Below are 15910 nucleotides of genomic sequence, written 5' to 3'. Positions count from 1 at the left end.
ACCGGTCCTTGCAGCGATCTCAGATGAAAGAAGCTGAAATTACTTTCTCTCTTGGGAAGTCAGTATTTCCGTACCATGGTGTTTGCTCCCTGAACCTTCTCGTCTCCCCACGCCGTTCCCCGTCCCCGCCGTGAAGAGCTGCAGGCGGAGGTGGCAGGCACCGTCGTGGCGCTGGCGCATGGGCCCGTCAGGCTCTCCTGCTCCGCTGGCTGTCACGAGCGTCTCTTATCTCCGCTGTTGATGCCGCACTCGCTTGATGTCTCAGTTCCGGAATGGAGATGCTCCAGCTGCTATCTGGGAAGGCTCTGGCCCCAAAAATATTTAGTTAGCAGCCATTCCGTTAAGTGGAATTGACTTTTTATCGGCTTTCCTCTGTACGGCTGCCACCGGCGAAGGCTGTTTCCTCCTTCCCTCTTCTCCGCCTGTCAGTCTGCTCCGCATTCCTATCGGCAGCCGTTAGCTCTGATCAATACTAACCACTGTGTAACAGCTCACGCATGGCTGCCTTAGTTTGCATCGATCAGACCCTTCTTCCAACAGGTAGCCAGCTATTTGAGGCAACGACTTGAGATAAACACCTACTTTTACTTCAGGCTAATTCATTACGGATGGATTTCAAGGAGACCCGGTGCCCTACTTCAGAGGCTCGCAGAGATCAGAGATTCGACAGCAACTTCTCTCCTGCCTGAGAGTGTGTGAGGCCATGCTATTTTCCCTGTTTCTTCTGAAATTCAGACTGTAAAAATGGTGCTATCCAAATACTTTCAAAAGACCTAGACTGGAATTCACACTTCACTTTCTTTTAGTTAGGAGTTTCTGAAAATTAAGAACTTGAGTGCTGGATAGAAATGGGGATGGGATGCCCAGCTGGTCAGTAAGCATCTCTTGACTGTCCCGGCACAGCTTCTTACTGCAGACCATCTTCTGTTGCCACCTGGCACCCCAGGACCACGGCTCTGCAATCCCCGCATGCTCCATGGGGATGCTGCAGCTTCTCTGCTCAGCGGACACAAATATTGACTCCATCAGGTAGTCGATCCAAACTGAGGCTTTTTTCCACCATCCTTTTGAGGGAGAAGGAGCCCACCCTGAAACTTGGAGAGCAGTCAGGTGGCTGCAGAGAAGGCACAGCACGGTCCCCAGAAGACCTTTGCTCAGGCTGCCTGTGCACGTTTTGCACATTGATGTTTTGCTCCACAAGAAAAAGCCTGAATCAGAACCCCTTAATGTGTGGGCTTGGAAGGCAGAGAGGAACATACAGAAAAGCAAGAGCCTTTGCCAGTGGTGAAATATATAGTTCTTAATCAGTCTGAGAAGCCCGTAGATGGGGTGCATCCAGTCCTGAAGGCCTCTCTTAGAGAAGTTCCCAACTTTACAGCAAGCAAACCACCTTTTCTGGTTGTTTTATACCTGTGCCAGTTTACAGAGGCATAAGGCCTGCAGGGCTGCTACGACTGTTACAAACTTTCCAGTGAAATGAGTGTTTATTATTATAGGTTTGATGCTGTTCCCAAAAGGACCTAATCAACAAGTAATAAGGCCTCAAGAGAGCAATTAGAAACCTGAACTTTAACTCCCTTATAACCACGGTGTAGACAGTAACTTTTGCTTTGGCTTTGAGGTATGCAGCCTAGTATCCTGCTGAAGAAATACAGAAAATCTGAAATCTAAAATATCTGCATGTGAGTATTTGAATTTAAACAATGAGGCATAAGTCTAGTTTTTGTGGCAGGGTGAATGTGTATGGCAAAAAGGACTAATGGTTTGGGGGGAATCATACCCAAATATACAGCCTCCTTCATACCATTTTTTTTTTCAGTGCTTCTTCCTAGCTTTAGGCAATCTCTGAGGATGTCAGGTGCCAGCATACTTGCAGCATCTGCCCCCCCTTAAAACAATTACCTCATTTTTTCCATTTGTAAAATAACAATAATATCTGCCTAAATGCAGAAGCTGGAGGTACTTGGTTAGTTTGAAACTTGTTTTGAAAATTTTCTATAGGACATTTCAGACAGGAACTACACATTAAATAATTCTTGCCATAGAAAGTCATGTGGCTACTGGAAAATAAATAACTAAATAACAAAATAAAAAAGCACAAGAATACAGCTGCATAGCACAGCTGCACCTGTGGGTATTGCCTAAGAGGGCTAATACTCCTCACAGCCTGGCAAAAGCATTGCCTTTGCAGGCCTTTACACAGAGCGATAGCACCACTAACCCGGGCCCGTAGATTGTTAACTTTTGTATTATTTGAAACTTAAGAAGTGTGTTTCTAGAAAATGTTACAGAGTTAAAGTTGGCAGTTGTGTTTTGGATTTTTTCCACATTTTTTTTTCAAATAATACTGCATTTGAAGGCCATTTCCCATTACAGAATATGTATGTCTGCATGTACAGAAGAGAGCTGTCACACATTTCCTTTTCCACAGGAACTATAGCAAGAAAGCAAATACTAGTGCCATACAAGAAGCCAAGAAGAAAAAAAAAATCGCATGCAGGGGTTGTCCATTTTTAAATTTTTGCCTAGTCAGCAGCCTTAGGGGATTTCCAGTTCATCACAGTATGAGCAGGCTGACCTCTGTGTAGTGGTAGTCTGTGCCTTGTGAGTTGAGTATAAAGTGCATTTTTTTTTTCCATTACTGGCTTCTACAAGTCCTCCAGTGACCGTGTGGCTAGTGGTAGCTACACCTGCTGCAGTGCGGCGTACCCAGCACGCCTAGGGCATGCGTCCCCTCGAGCCGCCCGTGCTTGGCTGAGGCCTGATGCGAGCAGGGTGAAGCCGACGCTGGGTGGCCAGAAGACACAGCTGCAGAAGCTGGCAGTGGCAAAAACTGCTGCTCTGCTGACAGGCAGCATTCATCTTCCAGCCGTGCCTCTTCTGACCAGCTCCAAACAAGTGTTTTTCCTGTTGTGTGGTCATCTCTGCGGAAGTAAAAATAATAGTGAGTAAACAGTGAGAAGCAGGAGAGGTATCGCTGTAAGGACTCAGCAGAAGTTCTGTGTAATTGCTCCTAGGAGGGACAGCAGGCATAGCCACTCACTGGAGTGTGTCATGTTATTGGGAATGATCAATAAAACGTGCGGAAGTGCGAAACTCCAGGAGCACACTGTAGAGCAGTGTCCAGGGCACATACTTTAATATACTGTATTTTTCTCTGGAAGACACATAAAGTAAATACACGTTGGCAGCATTCGTATGGCTTGTCATGACACTCAGACATGAGCTGCATGTATATACACAAGTGCCTTTGCAGTCAGCAGTTACAGAGCTGTTGAGGTGAGGGACTGCTCCCTTTTGGAGGTGGGAACACCACAACGAGACCGGAGCTGTGCGCTTTGCACCCCGGCTTCAAACTGGGGAGCTGGTGGTGCCTCCACGCCCCAGCGCGGAGCATGGGATGCCAGGGCCTGGAGCAGGAGCCGGGAGGGCTCCTGTCCCCTGCCGTCCGTGGTGTTGGCAAGGAGAGGAGAGCTGAGCAGACTGAGGATCCCAAAAACTGCGGTGAACATTCAGATGCCCTGGCTTTACACACGTTTAAGGTCTTGAAAAACTTCAATGTATAAAATGGAGCCAGCAGAGGGAGTGAAATGCGGGGATGTTTTATTGTCTGTGGAAAAAGGAGCTGCTGGGGTTTTGATCCAGTTGTTGCTGGTTCAACCATGCTTCTCAAAACCCGTGGTGTGGGTGCACCGGCTCAACGCAGGGCCACAGGTAACGCAGCTATGCATCACTGGAGGCAGCTCATCACTTACGGGAGTCAGAGGTTGTCTGCTGGATCATTGTAAATATTTTGTGTGTGTGTGTGGCTGACACTGTATGTTTACTGTATGAAGGAGGTATTCAGAGGAACTTTAACTTCTCAAATAATTCCTGTAAGGGGCTTCCAAGCGCTGTCCTTATTAGTAGGTTCAAATTGCAACTTCAGTGGTCAGAGACCACTATGGGACTTGGACAGAGGTAAAACACACTTGTCTCAGAGTAATTCTTCCAAGACCTCCACAGACTCCAGCAGACATCCGTTTGTGCGCTGTTCGTGTAATCTAGGTTGTATCTGTATCTTCAACAGCAACAAAAAAGGTTGTATTATTATTTTTTACTCAAAATGAAATTTCTGAACAGTAATATAGTAAAATGCAAATTCTACAGCCATGGATTCACATAAGATCTGTGCTCGTTGCTCTAGGACTGTTTTTGTCAGTTCAGTAGCACAGCTCTATTCCCAGCTCCTGAGTGCGTGTGAGCTGCCTGGCTGCTCAGTGCACAGATTGTGGCATACCAAAAGCAGAGGGAATTCACAGCCTGAACTGCCGTTCGGGTTCTGAGTGAATATTTGAGTAAAAGGTGAGAAACTGTTACATTCATACGAACAATTGCAGTTTGGCTAGAAATGAGAGGAAACTCCAGCTACAGAGCCCTGTCCTATTTTGGCTCTGCAGAAACAGCAGAAGAATTTGAGAAACAAATGTTAAAGTTTCACACGATAGTTAAAAACTTCAATTTTCATTGATTAGCTGCTGAGAAAAGTGAGGGACAGGCTGTCATGCTGCAGACGGAGCAAAGCCTGGAGAAAGCATTAGACGCACTGCTCCATCAGGGACCTGCAGTCCTGGCCTGCAGTCCAGCCTGGGCTCTAATACTGCATACACACCCCAGCAGGTCTAAATGGGCAAAATCATCTACTTTTGGAAAACTTCCTTTAGTACAAGGAGTCTGAAGTGTGTTTTCACATCATCTTTTGTTAGCTTGAAGGATCAAAGCAAGTTTCTAGACAGAGGATGGATTTAATTGTTTGGGTTGAGGTTTTGAGGGCAGAGAGAGGGGATTTGCTTAATTTCTTTCAGTGAGAAGACTTCACTTGCCGTTGTCCATCCTGCAGGAAGTGCAATTAGAATCATAGAATCATAAGATAGTTTGGGTTGGAAGGACCTTAAAGATCATCTAGTTGAAACCCCCATGACTTAAAACTGCTGTATAAATGTTACTGTCAGTTATAGCGTAGGTTGTTAGATGGAGGGGGCTTTTTGTTTTGTTTTGCTTTGTTTTCATTTAGAGGACACTGCAAATGAGAAAAAAAAATTAATCAGCTTTAGCTGGAAATAAAATATAAAAAAAGACAGAAAGTTGGTGAAGTATCTCTTGGAGAAGTGTTTTTCTGAAAATCATCCCCAGCCCGAAATTTTTCAGGAAGTTTCCTTTCAAAAAGCACTAAGTACTCACTCCTCCAATTAAGGTTAAGAAGAACAAAGGGAAGTCTTTTTTCTTTTTTTTTTTTTTTCCTGCCAGTTCAGTACTATATTTGATACCTGAGAACTGGCTGATGCAATTATGAGTCTTAGCTTTCAGGGTGCTGTTTCATGCCTTCAAGAGGTAAATGACAATTTCCCAGATATGGGGGGGGGGGTTGAAATATTGATGAGACCAGTACATGCAGTAAGCAGCTCCTTCTGTATCTGATCTTCCCTATTCTGCACCTGCGTACTGTGACAAAGTTTGCTGCACAAGTTAGACTGGATTTGCTTGCAGTGGGTCTGTCTAGTGATGGTGGCTGGGATGGGCTGAATATTTTGGGATCTCTTCAGATGTATCACCATCTAAAAATTAGATGGTCTCGCCTGGCACTCTTATCATCCCAATTTGTGGTCGGTCTGTACCTGAAATACAAGTTTAGGACTTCATTCTCATTTACTTTGCACTTAATTTATTTTAGCTCTGTAATGTTTTCAGTTGGCATTGATTAGTGTACATGCCAATATGTGATAAATATTGAGAACTGAAAATACTCTTTAAGTCCAAGATGTTTGAAAACCTTTGCCATACAGGGTGCAGATAATGAACCTGTAATAAGCTTATCGTGGCAATTTCTACTTGGTGAACATGTTAGCAAGAGCTGCTATTCATGGAGCTTTATGAGAGGCCTTTAACACTAGTGAATCACCGGGCAAGCTCTGTGGTACAGGTGTCTGGTGTCCCGTTATCTCTGATTCTCCTTTCACTGAAAAAGAAAAGTCAATGCAGAGGTAGTTTGTGAAGCAAAATGTGATGTGATCAGTCAGCAGTGCCCCAGAAGTCAATGCTAAGGATCTCCAGAGTCTGTGATACTCCCCAAACCAGGCCTTGTGTGTTGGTCTTATTGTTTTGCAGGACTGTTGAGTTCTTTTCAACTTTTTACAGTCTCCTCTCTCCAGTACCCTATGTCATTTTCAATCAAAAATTATTCATATTGTGGTATATGCTATCGGCTTTATTTTTAAAAGGTCTTTTAATCTGTGTTTATACACAAGTCTTCAAAGATACATTTTTTTTTTTTAGCAAAACACAGAAATGTTACAAGTTGTTAGTCTCAATAATCGCATTGAATATTGTGGAATTAGCTTTAAAAAGTTTTTCCTCCTTGAAATGAGTATTTATGTCTGGTTCAAATAGTTCTGCATCAGTCTGTTAAAGATGAAAATCAGAACAACCTCTGCAATATGGAAAAGGTAAAGTGAGAACAAAATGGCACTTGGCCAATGTTTATGAATCACAGAATATGATCATGAAATCATAAGAATAACCACCAAAAGGTAAATAAATTACCCAGCCTACTACTTATTTTCATGTACAGTTTGACACAAAAGCTGAAGCCATGAATGATTTATACCTGTTTTAACAATAATACTCATTTTCCTGAAAGATGGTCAGCACTAAGGCTGCTGTGGGCACCATGCCAGTTGTTGAAAGGTTAATGTCTCAGCAGCAATACATTAAATTATGAATTATACCAGTCCCAAAATGGAAGGTTATTAGCTCAGTATGTTTAATTAGCCCGACTCGAACTTTGCCATCTGCTAGCACTGTCCGTCACTAATGTATGGCCACGTGGAATAGGAAGGTTGGAAATAAGGTGCTAGAAGCAGGAGACCTTCACTTCCACGCAACCAAACCTCACCCAGTAAAACTGCCTGGGGGTGCCGCTGCTCTGAAATCCCCAGTAGGTCCAAAAGCTGGCTCACGTGCACGGCTCTGGTGAAATCCTTCTTGGTAACCACCAGCTGATCCCCAGACGTGAAAAGGTGCTGCATGCCACACAGACCAGTCCGCACAGCACAGTTTCCATTGCACAGGGTTCAGGAGCACAAGGAAATCCACGAGAAGGATACGCACGTCTTGTTTTCTCCTGAGTCCTTAGGGCCAGTTTTCATGTCAAAACGTTTGATTAATGTTTGTAAATTCTAATTAGAGTTGTGTCCTGGTTACATCATAGTGTTTAACGTGAAGGGAAAAGGAAGAAAGATGAGAACCTGAGCAATGCATGTGTCAGAAAATGAGAAGCTTTTCTAGAGACAGATCTGGAGCTGCAACAACCAAAGGCATATGGGCAGCCCTGTAGAGTGTGGCCCTTGATCATGAGGGCATCCTGCAGGCCAGTGCTCAGACATTCGGGAAGAAACAGCTCATGGTGGATTTATTTGCACAACATCTCTTCCCAATAACTGTGCAAGGCTGCAATATTTAGCTTTTCAATAAATATTAAAACGTTACTTTTCTTATTTTTTAAAGAACAAAAAGTAAAATATGCTGATTTTGTATTAGTTAAGATTGTGTGACTTGTAAAGTATGATGTGCTAAGTGATAACTTAGTTAATCATTCATCATTATTATAGGGTGCTTTTGTGGGGGTTACGTGTTAAAACTGAGGTCAGAAGCGTGCCCAGGAAAGTGGAATGTACGAACAGGGGGAAGATTTTGAAGTTGTAAGTGGCCAACAGTCCCATTTTCAATTCTCCTTTCTCCTTCTCCTATCCAAGGTAGGATAACCTTGCCAAGGAGGAAAGGAATTTGAACAGACGTAACATAGAGCCCGGGCAGCTTCCAATAGCTGGACACTAAAATTAAGAGAGAGTTTATTCATTCCCATCCCAACAAAGCTCAGCAGAATTTAAAGATGTTTTAACCTACACAGGAGATTGGATCAAACATTTACTAATTCAATGAAAACTAGTCTAGGTGAAGAGGTCCACGCAATTCCACCGGCTATGAAGTCTCTGTGTTTCTATGTTGCATGCAAAGAGTAAAGAAAGAGTCTGACAGAATCCAAGTCAGTGTAAGAGACAGTATCAGGTAGAGACTCGACTCCTTTTTCATTGTTTCTTCTCCTCTGGAGTTTTTGCTGATTCCCTCTCCTTCACTTTAGTAAATCCTCTGTGCTTGAACTTTTGAAGCAGGTGGCATGGTTGGAATATTGGAGTTTTTAATAGAGTAAAACCTGCAGACAGAAATAGAAAGTAAATGGAAGATTAATTGATCAGAGGAAGGGCAAAGGATGGAGGGGATAAAACAAAGGGAAGGAGAGACAAAAATAATACCTTACCTGTGTTCTACAATAATTTATTATTTTTATATAGTGCCCAGGGTGTACAGGATCCGTTTTACTGAACAAATAGGAAAAAAAGAGTTCTCAGCCCCAAACAGCAAACATATTAATTTATAATGTGACAGCCCAACAAAACAAGTGGTCAGGCCAATGCAACAAGGAATAATTTAGGGCTTATGGAGCATGAGCTACTTTAGTCTGGTATATGCACATGTGCATTCCATCAGATGGAAGTCTCTTGGCTTTGTAATAAGTTATTGCAGAAGAAAAATTTCTCTCTCAGGAAAGTTCTGAGTGAGAGAGGGAAGGTTTGAGGGCACGGACAAGTGTTTTATGCAGAGGAACAAAGAGACTGCCATTTTAATACATCATAAAAGGAGTGACAAATTTAACCACAGCCTTACAGCAGAGGTACTGCAAATCACCCCCCAGCCAGGATTCAAGGAAGCTCGTAGTGGGCTGAGAAGTGGTGCAGAGTGAAGAGAAAAGCAGAGGAGACGGGAGTAAAAACTGGAGCATTTGCTCTGAGCCATCTAGAGCTCGAGTTTCTAATGAGCCGTCCAGATGGGACAGCAAGGAGGTGACCTGAAACAACACCACCGAGCAGGAGAGGGTTCCAGGGGAGAAGCAAACCCACCGTGACCACAGAATCGAGGCAGCAATAGCAAAGTTGTTTTCTAGCACAGTTACTGCAGTTTCTATTGCAGTTTTATTCCAAAAGCAAATTCCAAAGTTTTATGTCCATAAAGGTTTAGACATAAACAAGAAAGAAGTCAGGAAAGTGGTATGTACTTGTATAAACAGTTCCACTTTATAATTAATGCTGGGGATCAGGGGAGCAAGAATAGCTGTGCATGTGTGGTCATTCAGATTTACTGTTGGCCTTATTAAAACCTAGTTCTACAATAATTTTATGCCCAGGTAGGGCAGAAAGAGAGCAGGATGCCCCCAAGCAACCCATAAATAGTGTGGTGAAGACAAAGTGTTTATTACTTAGCTTCACAAAGGCTCTGTAAGTGCTCTCCCAGGGTACATATACTTGTACCCCAGATGCCAATTCTGCAAATTAGCATTATTTCTCAAAATACTATGTAAACAGAAGTCATTTGAATACTTGATTTCATCAGACAGAGTACCCCATGGAAACGTCAGTATCTTCTTCTCTTCCCTTCTGCAGAGCGAGCAGACATTTTCATTGCCTTTGTGTTTCTCTTGGAGTATTGTTACTGATGAAGAAAACTTGCAGGGTCTGGGATCTTTACAGAACTGTATTCCTCAGGATTGTGTCCCATCTCATTGCCCAATGCCATCTTTCTTCCTCATCTTCCCCCTCTCTGCACCAAAATAGCTATTAGCCTTTGAACTAAAGAAAACTTTCAAGAGACGAGGTGAGATTACAAACCAATCAGTCTGAAAGAGCAACTCTGGGGCATGAACTTTCCCATTTGTCACTGAAGTGTGCTATTTTGAATCTTCTGTTTAATAGTTTAAATGACTATGCCAGAAGTTATTTCATGTCTGAGACACATAGGGAATTACAGGGATACGAGATCCTGTCAAATAAGCTTCAGGATGTCCCTTTCTGATAAGTAGAAAAGCTACCAGTAAGTTCAGCTCAGGTGTTTGCTAGTGAGCTCTTATTGTATCATTATGTGTCCTACAATTATAAATTGTTGAAATTTTATAAACTTTCACCAGTTTTTTTTCAATCAATTTTTGTATTGCATTTCACATAGAAACAGGTACCTTAGTTTACAGGAGAACAACACAGGGTGAGAGCAAGACCCATAAAACCATCTCGAAATGAGTTGTTTTCCTGAATAAAGTATAATGGATAAAAAGGTGGATATATCACTATTTTCCAGGGCTAAAAGCAACAGTTGGATCCCATTGAGAGGATGCGTAGCTATCCTGTTCAGTGAGATAAAGATATACTTTTAATCCTGAATGTTGCAGGATACTGGATTTTAAAGTCCTCCTTACACTAGAAAAGTTGCCACTGACCAGTAAGCCATTGCTAGGAGGTGCTGTATTTGCTGAGACGGAGGAGGCACTTCTTTTTCCTAGGAGGTTGATTTTAGTCATAATTGTTTAGAGCTGCTGATATTTTGAGTCTTTTGAATTAACTCACTGGCGTTAAGAAAGGAATAAAAGGGTAAGTGAGGATGATCAGTGATGCACTGTAAATTGATAAGATTTCATGGTAGCCCGTACGGATGTTGTCTCTGCGTCTGGAAACACATCAAGAGAATTTACGCAATCATGTCTTATATGCTCTGATCCCTCAAGTCAGTGTTATTCCCATTTTACAGGCCAGGCAAATAGGACAAAGAGCAGAGGAGAGTTTTGAAGTCCATCCTCGTATGCCTTTGTCTTGGGCACTTATAGCATGCCCTGTGGACTGCTCTGGCTGGTCCTTCACTACAGACAGCAAGTCTGTGGCAGAGCTGGAAATAGAAGCCAGGCCCTTATTCCAACTCCCAGATCCTCGAGTATTTTTAGGTACCTAATACCATTAATTTTATACTTTTTTTTTTGGCCAAAGTACTTAGAAACAACATCATGCTTCCTCCTGAAATAATTTTTAAAATCATACTTATGTGATCTTGGACATTTTTTTTTTCAGGGATTGTGTGCAGTTTGGCCATATTTAAGAACAAATGGGCTTCAAAAGTAGTTTGTGGAGTGTACAGTGCTTTTGTACAGCCTTGAAGTATAACTAAGTATACAGGGAGGATGGTGCAGAGTCTCTGTCTTCTGCAGAGTCTGAGAGGAGCTTTGGCAGAAGAACATAGCCATTGGGTAGCAATGCGGGGGAGCAGTAGAACGCTTCTTTTAATGGCCGTAAGATTCAGATTCTTTTTTTGCTGTCTCCAAAAGACAAAATACTGTGCTTTTGTACCCCCTTTATTTTGTTTGCAACTTCCTTCTCTCAAACACAAAATCTTTAATTTTTAAAATACAGCAAGGCCACTGCTGTACACCAGTTTACCAATATTTTGATTAAAATGACGCTAACACACAAGAAGCTTCCGGAAACCCCAATGACAGCTGGCCTACAGCATGCTGAAGCTTTTACAGCCTCAGTGCTGCAGCCTTTACTCAAAATGCTCACAGTGGCCTGGAGAAATATACTGATTTTCTACATATGGTCATATTTTTATTATGCTAACTCAACATCTCATTTGAAGCCCTGCTCCTGCATCCTATCTATTATTAATTAATTGATTTCCTATAAGCTTGTTATTTCAATTGCTGTAGCATCCTCACAATGTGCATGGCTTTTCAGGCAACGGAAGACAGTTCCCGTCACAAAGAGCAAACACGCCAAAAATGCCAAGTCAGACAAAGGCGAAAGAGCACTGCAAGAAGCAAGTAGATGAGTGGACAAGCCATGGCATGCTCATGCTGTGGTTATCTTTTTCTTTTTGGTTAAACGCCTCAAATTCCCAGTAGTGTTTGCTATTCATCCTCTGTCCCCAGTCCTCACAGTTGCCCACAGCCATTCTCTGTTCCTCCCATCACACATCATTTGGCCACTTCCCGTTCACTTTCCTCTGAACATGCAGTTACTTGTAAGATGAACAGATGCGAGAAGCAGCGTATTTTTTGGTGACTCCCCCCTGTAGTTGTCACAGGAAGAAAAGGGCTTGAGGAGGATTTGGGAGTCCAGAGGCCATTCCTGTGCAGGGTTGGGCTGTCCCATGCGAGAGGAATACAGCCACCGTGGGACAAATGCTGGTGGAACAGAGCCTCTGCATTTGCTCCAGCCTTTGAGGTGCTTCCCTGCTCTTGCTCAGTCCAGTGCCGAGTGGTAAATGTGCTTATTAGAGTGCTAATGTCCTGCCAGTGGAATCCTACCTCCAAGTATATTAGGGTAATGAGTTCACACCTAACTAATGGAGACTTAATAGAGTTACTAATAGGCTGCCTTTTCCCCCACGGTTTATGACCCTGCAGGCCGGAGCTGTGAGGGGAGGGAGAGGCTGGAGGCTGCATTCGGTCCCGCAGACGCCACAGCAGCGCTCCGGCCCGGCCGCCAGCCTCCGCCTGCCTCAGGAGTTCCTTTCCAGGGACATCATCCCTCCACCTTTCTGCGAGGAAAAATAAACAGTTTGAGGCTCCTGCGTCTTTATTAAACATTTCCTTCAAGCTGCATACTTTGGCTCCGTGCCCAAATGCACCAAGAAAGCTTCCACAGAGCAGCTCGAGGCCGGAGTCCGGCCACCGGCTGCCCGGGATAAACAGCCCCGGTGGGGCCCAGCACCTGCACCCGCCTTGGCCTGGCCACGGTGCCGAGAGGCCGCGAGGGCGCCTGCTGTGTGCGGCTGGCAGCGGCCGTGTGCGGCTCTGCTCGCTGACACAGGCCGACGTGGCAGCGAGGTGGGTGGGGAGGTGACGGCGAGCGCCCTGGGACAGCAGAGGTTGTCTGGTGCTGCTGGCGGAGAGGGCTGGCGTCGGTGTGGAGGGGGTTTGGAGAGCTGCTGGAGCTGGAAAGGAAAAGCAATGATATTCTTAAGTCTGTTGCACCAGATGAACGGTATGTCGGCATTTAAAAGATGCATTCTTTACCCACCATCAGCAGTGCTTCTGCCGGGTGACGGTGTGGGGTTTGGCGTGGGCTGAGTCCCTGCCTGAGCGTGGTGTCCGCCCGTCACGCCCCAGAAGAGGGAAAAGCGGTGTCAGACGGCGTCGTCATGACGGGCGGACAACATGTCTGCGAGCCGCACAAGGCAGCAGCACTGCGCCGAGCCCCAGGCCCTGCGAGAGGGGCCCGGCCCCAGGAGGTCCTGCAGGAGGGGGCTGAGCAGCCGCGGGCAGCGGGGGCACGGCGGCGGGGTGATGTCAGCGCTTCCTTCTGGGCCGGTCATGTGCGCCTGCCAGGTAAACAGTCTAGAAATAGATGGGAGGAAGGCAGCGGATGGAGCGTGCAGCCGGGCTGGAGCTCGGCCTCCACCCTTTCCTCGCCACAGCCGTCATCACAAGCAGCTTTCCTGGCCTGCAGCAGGGTGCTCGGGGCAGAGCTGGCAAATGTGAGAGAAAGCAAACCCAGGACTCTCGTGTAGCGCGGTTTTAAAATGTAGTGCCCACGTTGTGAGACAGTGCTGGCAGATCAAAGCAGGCAGAGGTTGTTGATGGGGTGGCTACAGCCGAGCTGCTTCATCCCCATTTTGGCAGCAGGAGCCCAGGTGAGGCCAGTGGCTGGGATAGCGGAGGTGGGTGCTGCAGCTGCAGGAGGACCCCGGCCGCTAACGCGCCTCACTGAGCAGGGAACCCTGCTGTGCCCTGAGCTGGGAACAGGTTAAAATTGAGGCATTTATTGCAAGCATAGAAGCTCACTTACGTCGTGTGAAGTGTTCCCAGCAACTGAACAACAGAAGTTCAGGTATAGAAACTCTGTAAAGTGCCAAGAATATTCTTAGTTGGCTCTTTCCTCATTCACCAGAAATGTGCCTTTTTCTGTGACGCCTTTCAGAGCAGTCTGGCAGTTAAATTAGTAACTACAATAAAAACTACCAGTGCTGCTTGGAGACAGGGTTTTCTAAATCTCTGCTCATCAAAAATATAACGCGTGGTCTAAGCCGCCTCCTGAGGCAGGAAGCCTGGCCTCAAGTCCCGGGCTTGCCCGCTTTCATTGATCTCAGCAGACAAAATGCACGGCACCACGCAGGTTCTTCTCTGGGACAGGGGCCGTATCTTTTCCAGGCATGATGGAGTACTTTTTCAGGAATTTTCCAGGCGTGATAGTGTGATCCTGTGTATCATCCACACATGTGTCCTGTCTGGAGTGGCAGAGAGAAACTGCAAGAACAGAAAGCTGGGAAAACACTGTCACAGCTACTGCTGATGGCCAGGTGCCCACTCAGCACTTTCCTTTACCCCCACAAAACAAAGCTGCCGTCATAGCAAGTACCCATAAAATGCAAGGCATTCTGAGTGCGGAGATTAGTGGTAATTTTACAAGGACTCAAATAACGTTGGTCTGCAGGGTGCAGCACTGCCTTGAAAGGGAACAGCAGACATTTCCCCTGGAAGCAAGTTTCCTCTTTCGAGCAGTTTACAGCTGAAGCGCAGTGTCGGATTGTGGCACAAATATCCTATCAGCCTTGGGTTGGAAGACAGACATTTGATACCTCTTTCTGTTGGCGAAACGCGCTGCCCAGACAAGGCTCCCAGCACGGTTATTTTTTGAAGCATTATGTAATTGGATTGCATGGTCAGTAGTGCTTCCTTAACGAGCCTTTCAGCAAGCCCTCTGCCTGCCGCAGCCAATCCTCAGCCCTTACATACACACTTACTCACGCAGGCTCAGTCTGGAGTAAACTCGCTGCTAAATACAGTTAGGACGCAGATGAAACCAGGCTCGGAATAGACCTTCCGCCGCCCGCGGTGCTTGCGGCGTGGTCCCTGGCTCTGCTGCTGCCCCAGCGGGGCCACGCTGGCGTTTCCTGGCCGTGGGCTCCCCTCCTCCTGCCCCTGCCTGGGCCCTCCCCGGGGAAAACCTGCTCACTGCAGCACAGAGGGGCGACCAGGCACGGGTTGGTGCCGGCGTCCCGGTCCTCCCGATGCAGGCAACAGCCCGGGGTCTGCCCGCTGTGATGGTCCCTAGGGCTTGAAGCCATCGGTCCCCAGCCATGGGCAGACTCTGCCGCTGCGCCCAGGCCCCAAGTGCCACAGGGGCCTTCCCTTCCCCACGTTTGGGTGCAAGCTGGAGTGCTGAGCCAGGAGCTCTGTCTCCAGACGCCTTCATGGGTCAGGCCGCAAAGTAACCGTGCTCGCGGCCCACTGCCGGAGACGAAGTGTGGGGCTGGCCCCTCGTCCGTCACCGGTGTTTGGCAGGACTTTGCCGTCCCTCCCGGCCACTGTCCGTGTGCCGGTTGTGGCTCTGCTGAGTCACTGCTTCCTGTTTGTGATTGCTGACTGGTGGCAGCAGTTGCAGAAGCAAAAAGAGATATTAAAAAGTGTGAACTTCCACTGGGACTAGAAGATACAATTAGGGCTGTGCCAAGAAATACACTGCAGCGAGCAGCTGTTTAAAGGGATGCAGAGCACTGCGCACCCACTGTTCCCTTGCTGCAGGAAGTAGGGAAAATGAACATCACCAATTTCAGTCAACCCAAATAAAAATGGTGTTTGCCTCCTAAAGCTTGCTCTGTCTCTTTTCCATGCCCCTCCTCAAAGTGATTGACCCAGCCTTCCAGCCAGGGTCTTCTCTAGCTGCCATCTCAGCAGCTGCTGAGAAGTAGGGAACCTTCTTTCACCCAATACTGGCTCTTTCTGGAAAGCCTACGTGATGCTGTGTAAATGGGCCTGCTTCGGAAGCCATACACAACTGTAATGTTATTTCCATTCTTTTTTTAATGGGAAATATCCCTGGGGAAAAGCATGAAAGTATATGGAGAAGGTGCTCTCTGATCATTAAGATCTAAATGTAGCATCCAGGCAGCATGTGTGCTTCTTCGTATTATGCTGAAATTCATCTTAAAGTGCTGCTCCTATGTGGGCATTTCCCTGTTTGTCCTTTTTTTGCTTGAACATTTGGAAGCATTGCCA

General features: G+C 45.9%; 1 protein-coding gene across 2 annotated transcripts in view; it reads left to right on the top strand.

The window, feature by feature from the left end:
* ZFHX3 (zinc finger homeobox 3) overlaps nucleotides 1-15910 on the top strand; it is a 533455-nt gene that overhangs the window by 334868 nt on the left and 182677 nt on the right. Inside the window, exon 1 of one of the 2 annotated variants that reach the window (XM_040571667.1) lies at nucleotides 12286-12896. The exons of the other annotated variant lie outside the window; for it this stretch is intronic. The gene's annotated coding sequence lies outside the window, so the exon portion shown is untranslated. Of the gene's footprint in view, nucleotides 1-12285; nucleotides 12897-15910 lie in introns of those variants that run through there. 2 annotated transcript variants of the gene reach the window in all.

This window comes from Cygnus olor, chromosome 12, assembly GCF_009769625.2.
Source record: "Cygnus olor isolate bCygOlo1 chromosome 12, bCygOlo1.pri.v2, whole genome shotgun sequence".
Lineage (NCBI taxonomy): Eukaryota > Metazoa > Chordata > Aves > Anseriformes > Anatidae > Cygnus > Cygnus olor.
Note: the sequence above shows the minus strand (reverse complement) of the source record. Positions and strands in the feature narration are given on the sequence as shown.